The sequence below is a fragment of the Lissotriton vulgaris genome, chromosome 3_1 (assembly GCF_964263255.1).
Source record: "Lissotriton vulgaris chromosome 3_1, aLisVul1.2, whole genome shotgun sequence".
In the NCBI taxonomy this organism is placed as follows: domain Eukaryota; kingdom Metazoa; phylum Chordata; class Amphibia; order Caudata; family Salamandridae; genus Lissotriton; species Lissotriton vulgaris.
In genome coordinates, this window is record NC_141689.1 from 532,355,887 (window position 1) to 532,375,624 (window position 19,738).

General features: G+C 45.0%; 1 protein-coding gene across 4 annotated transcripts in view; it reads right to left on the reverse strand.

Moving 5' to 3' along the window:
* ARHGEF28 (Rho guanine nucleotide exchange factor 28) overlaps nucleotides 1-19,738 on the reverse strand; it is a 954,264-nt gene that overhangs the window by 499,567 nt on the left and 434,959 nt on the right. The gene's annotated exons all lie outside the window — the stretch shown is intronic.

Genomic DNA, 19,738 nt, shown 5'->3' on the forward strand with positions numbered 1-19,738 from the left:
CATACATTAAGTCAGGTTTGCTACAGAAAATGTAAAAGCTTAAGCTCGTGGATGGTCATTGCCCAGCCCACGGCTAACACCTAAAGTGACGCGCTGCAGACTGGATAAAATATATTTTGAATCCTCCTGTTAAAAATATAGGACTAGTACAAAATTGTTCTTTGCAAAATAGTAAGGTTATAAACTTGTCTAACAAAATTGACCTGGGAACAGAAATGTAAAGAGAGGGGGAAAGGAAGTGCAGCCCTTAACCACTCGAAAATACATTTATTAATTCCATAATATATATGCAAAATCGCAAATAAAGAACTGGGCACGCCCTAGATAATACGTTTTATTACTTTCCAAAATTATAAAAATAACATTACTGTACAATATGTGAAAAATGGCGATTTTAAGACTAAAGTCAAGCACATCCTTAGTAGTAATACTTCATGATTTTTTCCTTAGACCATAAATAAGTAGGTCTTACTTATCAGCCCCGTGGATGGTTGTTAACCCACCCACGGATAACACCTCAAGTAATGCTCAGCAGACTTAGGGCCCCATTAGGATGGCGGGCGGATTGCCCCCGCCGGACCGGCGGTGGTCACCTACGGCCCGAAGGGGGCAATCCGCCCGCCATCCGTGCACAAATGACCCCCCGCCATATTAGAATGGCTGGGGGGGGTCCGCGGCGGAGGGAAAGACCGTCCGCCGTATTTCCGCCCCGGTCGACTTGCGACCGGGGCGGAAAAGGCTGCAATATGGTGGCGGTGTATTTCAGACACCGGCAGCCATATTACAATGTGCTTTTAGAAATGCCTTTCCGTAAAGGCATGCGGAGTCTGCTAGGGGGGCCGTTGTGGGCCCCCAAGGACTCCGGGCGGGGGGTTCGAGGTGCACATGGGGGGTACCTATGGTATCCCCCTGCAGTTCCATGTACAACATGGCAGGCACTGCGCGGTGCCTGCCATGTTGTGCATGGAAGTGCACAACATGCCTCCCTCACAATGTGGCGGGCGGTGCTGAGTGCAACGCCCGCCACAATGTTAGGGATGCAGGATGGCGGGCACGGGACCCCCGCCCTTATGGCGGGCGGTCCCTCTGTACCCATCCTAATGTGCCCCTTAGTATTCTTCATTTCCAATTATGCTGGTAAAAACAAAGGACTAGTCACCTACCAACAACCTTTTTTAGCTTCCCTACCTGTACCTCAATCAGGGTTGGATTCGGATAAAAAATTGGCCCGGGCACGCTAAAAAAAAAAATGGCCCACATTTGCATTTTGCCTTTCCTTAAAACACTGTTTCGGTGAAACGTTATAATTTTTTTTAAAAAAAATAGGGGGGGGGGGGAATAAAAAATGCATGATTAGTTTACACTGGTGAAACACACCTGAAAACAAGTGAGGCAACTTCTGCTCAGTCCCCCTGCCACCACTCAGTGTGCACACACATTAATGGGCCGGCCCAGCGAGAGAATGGGAGTAACACCTTATCCTGTTTCTAAATGAGAGGTAATGGACCCCATCTGCCTGCAGAAAGGCCATTCAGGCACCCACTGCGCTGCTGGCCGCATTGAACAATGCCGAAATCACTCTAATCGGCCCCCAGTCTGCTCAAAAAAGCAGCCCACAGCTGGAACTGGTCACCGGCCCCTCGGGCATTGCCCGAGTGCCCGTGTTACCAATCCGACGCTGACCTCAATACTTATACATTCTTACACTCCAATACCACTACCCCCTACTAATTACTGCACAACTACACCCTTCCGTATTTCCTAGTACATCTACCCCTGTGTATACCGTAGTGTTGATGCCCCACATACACATTAATATCTCTAACCCTGCCTGTCTAGTACCTCTTTGATTACTCTGTTTATTCCTTAGAAGATCAACTCACTACATTTTTTCTTGTGCTATTTCCCTCTCCCGCTTGTCCCTTTTTCCTGGTGTTATGTTTTTAGTTGAATGTGTTCCCATTTTTCGAAGGAAAGGGTTTTCATTATTTTGACAATCCCCAAGAAATGTTACCAGGATTTCAAGTGTATGCTCTTCCTGTAGGATTTTCTCCAAAATGAGGTTCAGCAAGTTTACATTTATAACTGTCAAGAGGGTTAGCAACACTGCACACAGTCCCCCTTCATAATACCGGTTACTCTGAACCAGGAGGACACGCCCAGTCTAGGCCAGAGCCTGATAGGTGCTGGTTTTCCAGTTCAGAAATTAATGACTGCGATATTGGAATCCCTTCTAAACTCTTATAGCAAGGTATTCACTAAATTCCGATCCGGTCACAGCTCCTTTTTGAGAAAAGATCAGAATTATTTGATGTGGAGTAATTACTGCACACCCCTAAATTTTCCCCAGGTACATTTTGACAGTTGCAACCTGCTTCAAGTTACTGGTTGAAAATGAGCAGGGAATACTACTGATACATTCAGAATTTGGTGCTGACAACACTGAATTCTACTTTATTCCCCTTTTTTCTGACAGAACACTTGGAACAGTTGTATTTACTACAACTAGTAAATACGCCAACTAGAAGTACCTTTATTTACAAATGGCAGCACGTATCTCACCCCATCAAAGCCACTAGTAATCAGAGTCTAAATCTAGTTATTATGCAACTTGGAAGCCCTGGCTCTGAAGCTAAAATGTAGTCTACACATTGCAAAGCTGATGAAAAGTCTTTACTCTTAACTGTTTGGTAGGTAACATAGAACATGTGGTGTGTTGTTACTTGAAGCATTGCTTAGCAACTGGGAAATTCTATGTTAGAACTGTGATGTAGAGCTGGGAATGTACAAGTCACTTGATGAAGTCTGTGCAGAGAAGCTGAATGTACAGCTACGAGCTCCAGACAATAAACCTGTACATACACTTAATTGCCTACGTGTATTTGTACTCAACAATCGTAACAGATGGAACATAATGCTAAGGTTAACCCATATTGAGATGAAAAACGAGGAGCCAAACCTGCCATTGTTGACATTGGTGATTGGGTTCAGATTAAAAAACCTGGTAAAGTAAAAAAAAGGCGGAAGTCAATTTCTTGAGCCAGAAGAAGTGGTGTAAGTGCTCAATAATGCTGTAAGAGACTGGAGTGGGAAAGTGTGGAACATGCATAGTGTTGCTTTAACTTCCAAATTATTTGAAAGTGATGTCTCACAGTCCAACACTCCTGGTAATTTTCATTGGTTGGATGATGACCTTGCTTGTAGTAGTGAATGTATGGATGGAGTTAATGCGGAAGCTCCTCGTGAAGAAGTGGTGGAGAGTTCTGTGAATGCGGATGGTGAACTTCTCAGTCTGGTGGTGGTGTGAGTCAGTCTGAGATTAGTCTGAGTATAGCTATACCTGAGGAAATGACTCCCTTTCAGAATCATGATGAGTGTATTTCAGAAAGAACTAGAAGACTACCTAAATGGTTAGCAGATTATGTACTTGAAGGAGTCAATGCTCGGAAACCCCAATAGCCATGTAATGGAATATAAGTGTGTTCTTTGTTTTATCCTTATCTCTTCATTCTTTTAGTTATTTAGTTATTTGATATTTCCTTAAGTATTGTTATTTTTATTATAAGAATGGGGATGGGTTGTGTTGTTACTTGAAGCATTGCTTAGCAACTGGAGAATTCTATGTTTTAACTGTGATGTAGAACTGGGAATGTACTGGTCACTTGATGAAGTCTGTGCAGAGAAGCTGGATGTGCAATCACGAGCTCCAGACAATAAACTGGTACATACACTTAATTGCCTAGGTGTATTTATACTCAACAACATGTCACTCGAGAAACCCAAAACAGACACTGTGTCTACTGACTCGTGAGACCGCAAAAATGAGTAGGACATAAGAATGCATTTCTGTTGGGGCAACCCACACTGCCCATGTCCCTCGTCGTGGCCATAATTGGTGAGGTTGCAAGGCCCTCATAATTCAGGATAAAGCAGTAGACCCATCTCTTGAAGGATAATCTTGTCTTTGGTCAAGAGAAGCTGCCCCACCGAAACTCCTGGTCTTCATAGCGGCCTTACCCCTTCCCACTTCTCTGACATGAGTGGTACCCAGTGCTGCACGCTTCTCTTCTCCGGCTGTACACTGCTCACTTCCGCCCAGCTAGGCTTGTGCTTTCTAAACTCCACTACAGGCATTTTACACAGTAGACAATCAGAATGTGGCTTGGCGTTAAAGGTACCGTATTAACTTGTGCGCAGACATGAGAAACACATGTTTTTCTAATGTGTTACAAGAGTCCTCATTGTTTGACATATTTTAATTCCAATGAGTTTCAGCCATTTTTGTGTCCCCTTCTCTTCTTTTGTTACTGGTATGATACTCCTTCGGTGTGTCATGTGCACATTTCCATCTGTACATATTGTACTTTGTGAATCACTCTGAAGCCTTTAGGGGCCATGTTAGGGCTAGGCACAAGTGCATCAGAAAAACAATGTATCTATGAGTAATAAGTATAAAAATAATCAAGTAGGTCTCGTTGAACTAGAAAAATATGTCAATAGTGATAGATAAGCTGCATTCTTCCTTCCTCAAGGAAAACAGCCGAGTGCGAAGACCCATTGGCAGAAATAGTGTGGACAGAGAAACGCACTCCACGGAGCTGAAACATGCAGCCAGAAAGGAGCGACCGCTCGTAGGGAATGAACATGAGGTGGTCTATAAACTTTGTCAGCTGGCGTGGGACTATATCACTATATACGGCTAAAAAAATGCAATATGGGCAAATAGAGACAAAATATGTTTTCGACTTCAGCATAAGCACTAACTGGACACTCTTTTGTTTGCTCGCCTTTAAATTCCTTTGACCCCAATGTGTTTCCATAAATGGGCTAATGCCAAACTGATTCGGATGTGCATTATTTTAAATATATCATAATCCAATCTTCAAGATACCGAGAAGCCTCGAGGCCTAACTGCAAGCATCAAAGCTACATTTTATTCGTCACCGTTTCAAGGAAACCTTTGTTTTTACCTTAGGAATATGAGGAAAGGTTACACAGCTGTGTTTGTGAAAACATTTCCATAGGTTCTATTTTGGCAGATTGCATTCACCACAATAATGTTTGGCAAACAGCTATTAAGAGCTCGAGGGAAGAAAAACATCCTGATAGTCTTGGAATGCATGGTGGATTAGAAATCTCTGCGTGTCCAGTGCAAGGAATTAAGCAAATTCATGAAAACAACTCAGGTTCTTTTATAATCGAGTGTCAGAAGTTGGCCAAATTGTGCTCACATTTTTTTAATTCGTCTGCTAAACTTATCTGCGAGTTGCTCGAAAAAAACTTACCATTGATGATTGATTTATACATTGAGATTTATTAGATGCCATTATGGGACCTTATTTACCATAACATGTCACTAGTGGCAAACAGACCTGCCCTTGGCCATGACCTTTGTCGTGCACTGATACTGTTTTTGGCCACAGTGTTGGATTTCAGTACAGGAAGGACCTAGGTCTCAAAGTATTCACGATATGAGACTGATTTCTTTCTGTTATTGATTTATGCCATGTTCAATTGATGTGAATAATGAAGAGGATAATTCAAAAGGGTGTATGTAAATCTGAATTCTAGTACTGATCAATGAGGTGATTATCTTGGTTGCAACCTACTTTAGATGACAGAAGTAGTAAGTAACGCTTTGACTTTGAGAACGTAAATTCATTTACCTCTTTGCAGCAACAATTGCTTATGTGCTAGTTATATGCAAATGTGCCGTTAACATGTGTTGTTATATTTTACTAATGTTATGTGATTTTGGTTTATACCTCATAAAGCTTCATCATTATCGCACATTTACACACATTTTAAATGTAATCCATGATGCATGGACGAATGGTGCCTAATGCATGGATTCATTGGGTTTCTCCATGATGGACACTGCACTTTTTAGCTGAACTATTCTAGTAAGCTAGCCTCGTTCTCAAGTTGACGCATCGAAGATAGGGTTTTAGAAAGTAGTGGTCATCTTTTGCTGTCAATACGTGTATCTTTTCAAGGGCAAGGTCTTCTCACATTCTTCCCACAAGAAGATCCTTGCACCTGCTCATTAGAGCCTAGCTGTAGGTCCCAACTGTTTCAGATGCTCCTGCTGGTAAATCCTCAGGTGTTGGAGCAAGCCAGCTTGTTGCTTTTGCATAATTGCGCAAAAATGTTTCGAAATTAAGCAAAATACAAAACCAGAATTTACCACCATATTTGAGTGAAAATTTTCTTCTTGTGTCCTATTTGCATGTGAGGACACATTTTGCAGTAACAAATAATGCCCAAAAACACAAGCTCCATGAACAAAAGTTGCTTCCATTCAGCTCATTCGCGTTGTTCCTGTGTTCCAGCACTTATGGCATAAATTTGGGAAATTTGCAAGATGACGCCATATAACAGAAATTTCGCTCAGACCTATTATTGCCCTTCCTACTTAGCAATTTTAACTCCCTGCTAGTAGTTTTGCCTGTTTACCGGGTAAGCAGTTTATGTGTTATAGTTGTGGCTGCCTAGCATGAAGTTGATCAGATAACAGGCTCTGCCTATCAACTGTGCAGTGGCCAATGAAGGGTATGTTCTTCTGTGGTCAGATGCATGTCTTAGTTCAGTATGAGTAAAAAGGCTTCCCATTGGTTTGGGATAGAACATCAAATATATTTAGTTATTTTAGTACGGGAAAGGTGTTTGAGCAAGCAGAGTTCTGTCGCCTTATCAATATTCAAATAAATCTTTTGGCGTATTTATTTTTCACTCGTGTGTAAATATGGGTGCAGATGGTGTTCTTCATGAATTAAAAAAATGTAAAAAGGTGTCTGGACATGCTGTTGAAATAGATCATTTTTTTAAACCTTTTTGGGAACAGAAATAATTACAGCAATCGAAATGGCAGAATTGTTTTATTTTAATGATGTATCCTGTCTTGGAAAACTATTGGTCTGTGATGGCTTTAAACTTGGCATTTATGAAAAACTGTTGGTCTGTGATGTCTGTAAATTTGGCAATTAGCTTGCTTTTCTTATAGTGTATTAAGTGAGAGATACTAATCCGCAGTTGTTCATTTAAAACATATCTTGAGGTGACAAAAATGCAGCACACAAATCACTTTTAAAATGAAAAATATATCATTTTTAGATTCCTTGGTAAGAAGGAAATATAAAAAGAATATCAGTGCTCCAGGCAAATTAGAATCATGCCCCGTGGAGCGGTCCCTTTACACCGAGAAAAGGCAGTTTATTATGCAGTAACTCTAGCATCAGCTACGAAATCGTGAATACTCATTTGGCAGATAACATTTGTCATAGAAAAGAGCCCTAACTATTGTTACCTCAGATCTACCCACTTATTCAATAACTCTTGGGGTTCCTACTGTGTACCTATAAACCAAGTGTAATGCTTACACCAGAATTCAAGCGTCCAAGAATGTATGTGTGGACAGTCTCAGCCAATAAAGCGTGGACACACGCACATCGGTCAACTTTCTTTTAAAGCACCAGAATATCTCAAAATCCACCTTGTGTCTTCTCAAGGGAGTGAGTGACGTGTGTACTTTTAGTTCTACCCTGTCTCATCTTGTGCTTTGCTTGGTATAGTAATTTGCAATACTGTTTTTCGGTTAACCGTTTTCATCTGCTTTGTTTTAATGTATATTTCTATCTATCTTCTCAATTGATAAGTTAGTACTTGTCTAATTGATTGTATTTTTTTGCGTTAGCTCTTGATAGGTTCTCTAATATGTTTTTTAGAACGCAGGAAGAACACCCACATGTGAGCAAAAACCATTCCTTAAACAGGGCGAATCCACATGAAATGAGGCAAATATTTATCATATTTAGTCTTCTGTAGGCATGGCAAGTTTAATGCAGATCCGTCAGGGGGGCAGCATTGAAATGGGGTCAATAATAATATCATGTTGTAATAACATTGGCACTGCGAAATGAATTTGCATGATATTTGGTAGACTGTTTAGTCCAGTGCAGGAATCTTAGGTTTCATGCTGATGCTAGAAGGCGGGCAAATATGAATAGGGAGGGGTAAAAAAAATCAGTGATTTGCTAATAACTATAGCATAGGTTTACAAATATGCACAACACTTGTAATAAACTTAACATGTTTAGCATACTGATAATGTTTTGAGTTTCATACAAACTCCCTAGGGTAGGGATACACTTAAAGGGGTGGTAAAAAAAAACAGCAGTTCCCATTTTAACTCCCATAGGAATCTCCATCACTGAAAGAAGCCCTGGAGGGAATTATAACAATCATGGAATAAAAGTAGAACTTTATTTAGAGAAGTGCTGTTGGTTGGTCTGAGCCGTTCAGTACTTTTCAAGAAATAAGCATCTCAATAATGTGTCATTGGACTTGAAAGGGTTAAAAGACAGAAATCCAAACATTTGGTATGTGAACCCATTAAATGAGAGTCCACAAATAAAATACCCATTCGGATCCCTCAGGTGAGGAACCTTGACGACGAGAAGACCTTAGACCCCAGTTCTTGACATTCATGGTCTGCCAGTGGTATGGATGACCTCATCCAGTATCCACGATGCCACCGACAATTTTAGTGCCTTAGAAGATAGTGCCTCCCGGAAGGAGTCCAAAAAGAGGAAAACCCCAAAGGGAAAAAACCTTGAAAGATGACTGCTAAGCTCCAGTAAGACTAGGGGAACGAATCGAGTGGGCAAATGCAAAGTGTAGGAACACAAATGGAGAAATAGGCAAGAGGCAGGAACCTAAATCTCGAGCAAGAACCACACACAGAAGTGAGGAATCACACCACCAGGAACAAGATCCACAAACAGGAGTGAGGAAATAAACCAACAGGAGCGAAAGAACACACCAACAGGAGTAACAAAGTGTTGGGATGCAAGGACGAAGAGAAAACCAATCTTTTAAATACCCCCAGGAGGTGAAGTACCGCATGAATTGGGAGCCACCATCTTGGATTGGGTAGAAGTAAGGATCAAAAGGGGAATGGCCGACATCTTCCTTTGGGCAGATACACTGCCAAGAATCCTCCCCAGGAATTCTGGAAAGGGAAAGGAACTGTGGTGGCTTACATTGTGGCCCCCATCGTGCCAGAGACTACACTGGCGGGCCAGCCACCATGAGGAACTGCCCTCGGGTGTGCACAGTAACCTGCCTGTCTCATTGCACTGCAGGTAATTGAAATGTGTGTCTATCTGTATGGGGCAGGGTGTGAGAGAGGCTGTTGGCTGGGGCTAACATACTCAGCCATGCTAAACGCCAGGCCCTACATATAACCTGTGTTACGCATGTTTAAAAGTTGTGTACATCAGGGTGGAAAATCTGTCGCTGGATAGCTAATTATTAGTAAATGAATATGTTTTAACAAGAAAAGTTTAGAGAGTGTCCCCAGATTTCCAAATGTAGGTCTTGTTTTTATGCTATTGGATCTTAGGTAGAAAATGTTAGGCAGAGAAATACAAAATGTAAGGAAGTTATATGGTCACTATTTAATGTTTGTAAGGCAGTGTGGGGGCAAGCTGATTTCTCCTCTTATAGATATTAACACCAAGCAATGTGTCCCTGTTGCATGCTGTGGTAGTGGAGTATGGGTTCATGGAGATTGTCGAGCTTTGTAAGAAGAGGAAAAACGCTTTTGCAGGCGTCTCCTCTCACTTCCCCATTCAACTTCCCCCCACTACTTTTGTCATGAGGAACTGACTTTGCCTTTTCTTGAGGACTTTACTAAGATGGGACTCCTTTTGTTTTGGCGTTCAAAATGAAACAACCCTCCGCCTTCATTTAGTAATAACATAATTAATGATCGTGTTTGGTGTGAACGGGTCTTGAATATTCCCTAACTTCAAAAAGGTAAGCAGAACTTCACCGCTCAGGGCAAATCTTCTTTATTTGACAATCCTTTGTCAATATGTACAAATGCTAAACACTGTGAAACAATCATTCATAGAAAGAGGTTGGGCTGTAAAGGAAAGTTTGGAACTGAGCAAACCATTAGTCAGGAATTGTATCCCCTAAAATCGAATCCAGGCTTAGAACCCTATTGTTTTATGTGTCCAATTATTGGGAAAGTGGCTTATTGCTAAGATTTTGAACTGACAGTCTTTGTCATATCCTATGCTTCCTGCTGGGATATTTAAATAACTTGGAAGCGAGAAAATGTGCCTGTGATAATATGGCCCATCAATCTTTACTGCACTTTGTGTTATGTTGTAAGTTGTATAAATTCTTTAGAATTCATTATGAATGACCTATTTTTAAGGTTGTAAATGTATTGCGACTTATATAGCGCACATATCACCCGAAGGCATCAAGGCCCTTGCCTTGAGAACCTGTCCTGGCTTTTTCCCTGTGAGATAACCCCTACTGGGCATCCCCAAGGTGATAGCCAGGCATCCCGCAGCGGGTGGGCCGCCGTAGTCGAGATTAAGCAAGCTATTGCCCAGAGTTGCAGCGTGGGACCCCATGATTAGAGTAGGCAACGAGGCGAGAATGATCGAATCCGTGGACATTTTGGGGCTCAGGACCCTGCCGCGTCGGGAATTGAACCCTGGTCCTGGGCCAGACCTCTGCATCAGGGTCTGCCGCTCTAATCAGTGAGCCACACTCCTTCACAATTTTAAGCACTGCAGAGTTGCTCTCCGTTTTTTTACTATTGCTACCTAGTACTGATGTATTTGTATCTATTAGTGCTCATCATTCCTGTGCATTTTATGTGCTTTATGTCAATATGTATTTTGTGTGCAAGCTATCTTTTATGATTTTCTTTGAAATTCGAGTAAAGAAATGAAATGCAATGCAATACACACTTCTGTACCCTCCTTACTCTGGTATTCTGCCCCCTGTTGATGGATTTGCATGAAACTTCACATACTAAGAGTAAAGTAAACATGCCAAGGTTCTGCCAAATTTCATACTGGTCCATGTAACAGCACCAAGGATGTTACCTATCAAATGTCATGCTGATTTGATAACGAGTGCCAAAACTAATTGCAAATGGGCACTTTTTTACCCCCCACATCTCCATTTAACTTTGCCCCTCCTTGACGGATATACATGAAGCTTAAAATATCAAGAGTAAGCTAACGTGATAAGGGCCTCATAAATTTTGTGCGGATCGGGGATAAGGCAACAAAGTTATCACCATATGAAAGATTTTGTATCACTGTACCCTTTAAACTTTCTTCCCTTTGACTAATCTGCAAAAAACTTTACAAAACAAGAGAAAAAAAAGCAAGCTAAAGGTTTGACTAGTTTTATGCCAATTCATGAGACAGTACCGTAGTTCTTAGTACATTATCACTTTTTGGACCCCCTGTTAAATGTACCTTCCTCGCGATGAAGCAACACAAATTTGAATACACTAATTGTGAGCTGAACATGCTAAATGTCTGCCATTGTTTGCGAAGATTTGTCAAATAGTACTATATTTCTTACTACGTATATATATATATATGTATATATATATATACATATTCACTGAAAAAAATAAATCTTAATGTAATATTATAGTTAGTTGAGTTTGTTAATGACACATTAACGTTTTAAACAAAAAAAAACAGAACTTGCATCCCCGCCATGCAGTGCTTATGACCTCACACATGACATCACTCATGACATGTTCTATGATATAATTTATGACATCACTGATGACATCTCAAGTGACATAATTGATTACATCACTGATGACAGTAAGTGAGCCGGCCCCAGGGAAAAGTGTCCCTGGGGCCATTAAAGACTCAAGGACCGGTGCACGTGCCCCCGAGCCTTAAAAAGGCCCTCAGGCACCATTCCCCAGGACTGAAACTTAAATGAAAAGGCTCTCCTCTAGTCTTTGACGGTCCTGGGTACCCCATCCCCCGATGCCGACTCACTTACTGTGTCTTTGCGATCCCAACCCGGGACACAGTAGTTTGGCATCTGGTAGGAGCATTTTTAGATCTCGCATCGTACCATGTGGGGAGCAGGCTGGAGCCGCAGGGGACCCCGGGCTCCTTCCACAGCCCTTAACCTGTTTCTTGTGGGTGCTCTGGGTGGGCACCAGGGCGGCTGATAGACAGAAACTGGTCCTAGGATGCTTAATTTCGGTCCAGGGTAGACATGGCTTGGCAGTTCGGGCTGGACTGTTCCCATGAGGCACAGGGTCAAGACTGCTTTGCATATGGCCATGTCTGGACTGGGGTGGCTTGATGAGCAAAATAACGATGAATTAAACTCAGATCTGTGACTGAGGGTGAATGTTTTGCCATTGTGCAACATTCTGTCCATCATCTTGTGTGTTTTTCTGTTCACCCTATGTGGGAAGGGTAAGGCCATGTCTGAACTGGGGTGGCTTGGTGAGCAAAATAACGATGGATTAAACCCAGATCTGTAACTGGGGGTGAATGTTTTGCCATTGTGCAACATTCCGTCCATCATCTTGTGTGTTTTGATGGTCACCCGATGTGGGAAGGGTATGCCCAGACGTGGGTCCCGTGCTCACTAAGCCACTGAGTCAAGCTATCCTGGCTGAAGACGGCTCCTAGGATGCTTGATTCCGGTCCAGGGTAGACATAAATGTAAAATGTAAATTGATGCTTGTATAGCGCACTACTCACCCGCAAGGGTCTCAAGGCGCTTGTACGAATACCGCTGTGGAACCCATCCTGGCTTTCCCTGTGAGGCGTCCACTCCTGGGCACCCCCAAGGTGGAGGCCAGGCATCCTTAGCGTTGTGGGGGTCGTTGTGGAGATTAAGCAAGCTATTGCCCAGAGTTGCACTCCATGATTGGAATAGGCACCGAGGCGAGAATTATCAGGTCCGTGGAATTTTGAGCCCTAGACCCGCCGAGGCGGGGAATTGAACCCTGGTCCCGGACTAGACCTCTGCATGAGGGTCTGCCGCTCTAATCATTGAGCCACACTTACACGGCTTGGCAGTTCGGGCTGTACTGTTCCCATGAGGCACAGGGTTAAGACTGATTTGCATATGGCCATGTCTGAACTGGGGTGGCTTGGTGAGCAAAATAACGATGGATTAAATCCAGATCTGAGACTGGGGGTGAATGTTTTGCCATTGTGCAACATTACGTCCATCATGTTGTGTGTTTTTCTGAGGTAATCCTGTCTGCTTGTGCCAAGCTACCAAGGGGGTGGGCAGGGGTTATTAAGGAGTGTAATCCCCTTATCCTGACTTAGGAGTTAGGGTCCCTATTAGGACAAAGGTGATAACCATTGCCAACTAGAGACTCCCAGATCTAACATTGGTGGCAGCGGTGGGATTTGGACTTTGCATTTGTGTTTTATATACAGTGATTGGTGTACACTACTAGTGAGTGCAGACCAAACGCGACCACATACTTTTTTTTAGAATCCTTTTTCCTTGGTCTCCCAATTTTTGCTACCATGAGTAAACCAGCATCTGTTGCATCTATGGATCTTGATTTTGAGGTAGAGAGGTTGGAAATCTACACTGTGAAACAGCTCAAGTATCTATGCAGGAAATTGAAAGTTGCTACACCAGGCATTTCTAAAAAGGAAGACTACCAAAAGGCGCTGAGGGCCTGGGTAGAAGCTATAAATGTCCCTGATCTTGTGGTGGAGCCTGTTGGGGATGCTAATGAGCACATTGATGGGCCGGAGTTTCCAGCCAGGGGAGGGGTGCCATCCCCGCCTGGCAGCAGCATCTCTTCCAAAGACCTGTCCCCCCAGAGAGTTGGAAGACAGGGAGAGAAATAGGGCGCACAAGCTGGAGATGGCTAAGCTTAAGATGGAGAGTCAGAAGGAAACAGAGAATAACAGGTTGTCTTTGGAAAGGGAGAGAATGATAATGGAGCATGAGAGAATGTTGAAGAAGTTAGAGATCAAGGCCAAGGGCTTAGAAATAAATCCCTCTGGTGGCAGCGCACCATCTGTGTCTTCAGAAGGCAGGGTACATATTCCCAGGGATGTCATCAAAGATTTTCACAAAGGTGAAGATATTGGTCATTGGTTTGCAGCCTATGAGATAGCAATGTTTGCCCACCGGGTCCCTGAGAAGGTTTGGGGAGCGGGGTTATGGGGCCGCTTTCTGACTGAAGGGAGGGATACTTTGTTAGACCTACCCAGTGAGCATAGGATGTCTTATCACCACATGAAGGAAGCATTGATGACAAGGTATGGGTTAACTCCAGAGCTCTATAGACAAAGGTTCAGGAATTGTATGAAACTGAAGGGAACCACTTGGGTAGAATATGTGTCTTTCTTTTGGAGAGCTATGGATGATTGGGTGAGGGGTAGCAATGTTGATCATTTTTAAGCGCTCTATGATTTGATTGCTAGGGAGCACTTGTCTGCTAATTGTTTTCCAGAGCTACGCCAGCACCTTATTGATTGCAAGTTGACTAACCCTAAAAAGCTTGCTGAAGTGGTGGACCGCTGGGTCAGTACCAGGGTCCACAAGGGTCTTGTGGGAGACTCCGCCAAAGGTGGGCAGGGTCCCCAGCTGAAGAGTGGGGGGGACAATGGCAAACAGAGGGAGTTACAAAAAGGTCCCCAAAGTAATTCCCAAGGGAACCAAGGTAAGCGTTCCCAGCCTCCCCCTGAAAAGAAGTCAGGACCCCCAACAGGTAAACCTGTTCATAGGGGGCATGTTACCTTCTTTCAGTGTAAGCAGAAGGGACACTGTTGGTATGTTCTGCAGTGTCCTCAGAAAGGACAGTATGTGCCACCCCGTGCACCACCCCGTCAGATGGCCAGTGTAACCCTGGGTGGGGAGGAGATGGGTGCCCAAAGTGGGTGGGGTCCCCCAGAAATGTCCCTTGTCTCATTAGGAGACTTTGAGATGGTCCTTAAAACTCAGCTGCCTGAGAACACTAAAAAATACAGGCAGTGGGTGACCATCAATGGCCATAGAGTGGAGGCTCTCAGAGACACAGGAGCAAGATTGACAGCTGTCAAGTGTCACTTGGTCTCTGAAGAGCAGGTAGTCCCCAATGCATTCTTCCCATTTGTTTCAGCTGACAACACAGAGAGAAATTGCAAGGTGGCTCAAGTTCCCTTTGAGTGGGGGGAGGGGATCTCTGGTACTCTTCAAGTAGCTGTGAGGCCATCCATGCCTGTTGATTGTCTGTTAGGCAATGATTTATAAAGCTACCCTTGGGCTAAGGTGGAGAGGAAGGTGCATTTGGAGATGTTGGGTCTGTCTGAGTGGGCATGTGTGACCACTCGGTCTATGGCAGCTAAGGGTGCTCAAGAGACTCTGGAGCCTGAAAGTATGCCCAGGGACCTGCCTTAAAGAGAAGAGGTAGGGAGTGCGGGAAACCAGCCCCCATTGTTCCCACGGTCCAGGAGGAGGCAGACCTTGAGGGGGATGCCCTGGAACCCAATGGTGAGCAAGTTTCTGAACTGAGGAACCTTCCTGAGCCGACCCATTGGCAGCAAGAAGGGCATCCCTCCAGGGAGGACTTTTGTAAAGAGCAGCAGAAGTGCCCTTCTCTTGAGAGTTTGAGGCAACAGGCCACAAACCAGGCAGCAGGTGATCAGTCTGGATCACATTGGATCTACTGGGAGAATGGTCTCCTTTATAGCGAGCCTAAGGTTGTTGAGCCTGGGTCAGCCCGTGTGCTGGTGGTACCCCAGCGCTTTAGAGCCTTCTACTGGGTTTGGCTCGTGATGTTCCTTTAGCTGGTCATATGGGGCAGAACAAGACCTTTGAAAGGCTTGTCTCCCACTTGTATTGGCCCCAGATGCAGCAGAGTTCAGATACTCATTGTAGGACCAGTCAAACTTGCAAGGCAAGTTGGAAAAAAGGAAGGAGGCACAACGCCCCTCTCAAACCATTCCCTGTAGTCAGGACCCCCTTTAAATGGGTGGGGGTTGACATTGTGGGGCCACTGGTCCCCAAGACAGCCATGGGCAACAGGTTTATCCTGGTCTTGGTGGACCACGCTACACGGAAGATATTCCACTCAGGACAGTGACGGCCCCCGTGGTGGGACGTGCACTGATGGGGATCTTTTCCCATGTGGGGTTCCCCAGAGAGGTTGTGTCTGACTGAGGTACAAACTTCATTTCCAATTATATGAAGTCTATGTGGAAGGAGTGTGGTGTTACCTACAAGTTCACCACTCCTTACCACCCACAAGGAAATGGGCTGGTTTAAAGATTCAACCAGACCCTTAAAGGCATGATCATGGGTCTGGAAGAACCAATGAGGTGTAAGTGGGACGTCCTCTTGCTATGCCTTCTGTTTGCCTACCTTGAGGTGCCACAAAAGTCTCTAGGGTTCAGCCCCTTTGAGCTTTTGTATGGTCACCCGGTAAGAGGACCTTTGAGTTTGGTCAAGGAAGGCTGGGAGCAATCTCCCAGGAAACCTCCCCAGGATGTATATAGCTACATGCTGGCCTTCAGGAACCAGACTCTGCGTTTCAGGGATCTTGCTCAAGCAAATCTGGAAGCCAGCCAGGAGGAAATGAAGCGGTGGTACGATCAGCATGCCAACCTGATTGAGCTTCAACCTGGACAGAAAGTTTGGGTCATGGCCCCTGTGGTGCCTTGTGCGCTCCAGGACAGGTGGACCGGTCCATATGAGGTGGTGGAGCGCAAGAGTAATGTCACCTATCTGGTGAACTTGCGGTCTCCCAGGAACCCCTTGCAGGTCCTGCATGTTAACTGCCTTGAGCTCCACTTAGAAAGGTCCGAAGTGGGCATGCTCCTAGCAACAGATGATGGAATGGAGGAGGCGACCAAGCCTCTTCCTGACCTCCTGTCTGCAACAGAGCAAGATGGGTCAGTGGATGGTGTCATCCTCTCTGCCACCCTGACCCCTGATCAGCAGCAAGATTGTCGCCAGCTGTTGGGGCAATTCTCTGATCTATTTTCCTTGGTTCCTGGTGTCACAGAGTGGTGCGTCCATGATGTAGACACTGGCGACAGTCCTCCTGTGAAGCACAAGGCTTACAGAGTGACTGACAAGGTTAGGGGTTACATTAAGGAGGAAATCTCCAAGGTGTTTGCTTTAGGGGTCATTGAGTCCTGAAAGAGTCCTCGGACAAGCCCAGTGGTCTTGGTCCCAAAGGCTGCCTCGCCGGGTGCCACACCCGAACTCCGGTTCTGTGTAGACTTCAGAGGGCTCAATTCAGTCACCAGGACTGATGCACAACCCATCCCCAGAGCTGATGAGCTCATTGATCGGTTAGGGGGTACACGGTACCTCAGCACATTTGATTTGACGCCTGGGTACTGGCAGATCGCCTTGACTGATGGGGCTAAGGAGAGGTCAGCATTCTCCACACCAGATGGGCACTACCAATTCCGGGTTATGCCCTTTGGGATGAAGAATGCACCTGCCATCTTTCAGAGGTTGGTCAACCAGGTGTTGGCTGGGCTGGAGGATTTCAGTGCCGCCTACCTGGATGGCATTGCAGTGTTCAGCGCCAGTTGGGAAGAACACTTGCAGCACCTCTGGGAAGTGTTGATGGCACTCCGCAAGGCAGGCCTCACGATCAAAGCAAGTAAGTGCCAGATCGGGCAGGGTTCCGTTGAGTACTTGGGTCACCAGGTAGGAAGCAGCCAGGTGGCACCCCTACAACGCAAGATTGATATCATCCTGGCATGGGAACCCCAAAAACTCAAACACAGGTGAGAGCCTTTTTAGGACTCACGGGGTACTACAAGAGGTTGGTAAAGGGGTATGGCAACATTGTTGCACCCTTGACTAAGCTGACTTCCAGGAAACAGCCCAAGAAAGTGAACTGGACTCACACCTCTCAGAAGGCTTTTGACGCCCTGAAGACTGCCATGTGCACAACACCCGTGCTTCAGGCTCCCAACTTCTCAAAAGAATTCATTGTACAGACAGACGCTTCAGAGCATGGTGTAGGGGCTGTTCTATCACAGATCAATGAAGAGGGCCTAGACCAACCTGTAGCCTTCATCAGTAGGAGGTTACTTCCACGGGAACAGAGGTGGAGTGCAATTGAGCGTGAGGCATTTGCTGTGGTCTGGGCACTAAAGAAGTTGAGACCATACTTGTTTGGGACTCACTTCCGGGTTCAGACCGACCACAGGCCCCTCAGATGGCTGATGCAGATGAGGCGTGAGAACCCAAAGTTGTTGAGGTGGGCCATTTCCCTACAGGGTATGGAATTTACGGTGGAACACCGCCCAGGTACAGAACACGCCAACGCTGATCGTCTGTACAGATTTTTCCACCTTAGTAAAGAGATCTCCCAAGGGGAAGGGTAGTTCTCCCGACATTTCAGCTGGAGGGGGCACGTGTTAGACCTGACATCATTGGCGTGAGTCTCCCTTCCATTTTGACGGATTGTCTCCTCTGTTTTGCTATGTTTTTGCTGGATTTATCCTTTGGGCACTGTGACACTGCTAATCAGTGCAACAGTGCAAGTGCTCCCTATGTTAAATTAATGTATTGATTGGATTCCATGATTGGGTTATTTGGTTTATCTGTCAGCCCCTAGTACAGTGCACCATGTGTGCCTAGGGCTTGTAAATCAAATGCTGCTGGTGGGTTTGCAGCACGGGTTGTGTCACCCACAGAAGCAGCTTGTAAAATGTGTCTCAGGCCTGCCATTGCAAGGCCTGTGTGCAGTCTAGCACTGCCATGTCGACTTGGCCAAGTGCACACACTTGCCAGTCCCTAAACCTTCCCTTTGCTTCATATTAGACACCCCTATGGTAGGCCCAAGGGCAGGGTGCATTGTAAGCATAAGGTAGCACATGCGCTGATGTGTGTAGCCTGTTCTAATAGTGAATTACAGCCATTTTCATTTTTCACTATTGAAGGCTACCTGTTCTCATAGGCCAGAAAGGGCAGTTAAGATTATTACATTCTTATAATCCTAAATAACTCAGGGAACATGGTAGAAATTCAAATTTAGTATGCCTGAACTCAGAATAATAAAATACATCTTTTAATAAAGTTTATTTTAATATTCTGTGTTTGCAACTACCACTTTTAGAAAGCAGGTATTTGCTTGCCTAACTATTTGAGCCTGCCTCTGCTGGGTTGTGTATTCCTTGTCTGGGTTTGGGTGTGACAGGGCTGGGGAATTCCATGGAGACAGGCTGGGGCAGCCCAGTGGTGAATAGAGAGATCTGCATCTAGATGGGAGGGAGGAGTTTCACCTGGGACCTGAATAGGGCTGGGCCTTCCCTCTACAATGCTGGCTCCACCCCCTGTGGCTTGTCTGATGTCTCTCACCTGCACTGTGAAAGGAGAGGAGGAATCATGTCAACAGAGTGCTCCAGAGCTGTATCTTCCCTCCCCTGTGCTGGCTCCACCTCCTGTGGGGCGGTTGATGTCTCTGCCCTGCACAGTGAAAGGAAGAAGAGAATCATGTAAACAAAGTGCTCAGGAACTGGTTTGAACTAGGCAGAGTCCTCTCTGCCTTCAGAGAACAAAGGATTTTGGGGTATAAATATTGGGACCCTGATCCCAAGAAACTAGATCACTTCTGGAACAAGAAACCTTTCTGCCAAGAAGAAGTACCAAGGAAGCTGCAGGAGTTTGGACTGCCCCTCTGCCAGTGTGCTGTTTGCTGGGTTGGCCTGCACTGGTTGCTTCATTGCCAAGGGAAAGGAGAAGGAACTTTGTAAGGATTTTCATCTACAGAATGTTCTCCAAGGGCTTGAACTGTGCTTGCCTCCTGCTGAAGTCTCAGGGACAAAAGACTTCACCTCCAGCTCCCTCCTGAATTTCCTTGCTGGGAATTCTGACTCCAGACTCTTGCATGCTGCTGAGAGCTGGAAGCGCGACTCATCGAGAAGAAGCGTGTCGCCGCCGCAGCTGAAAT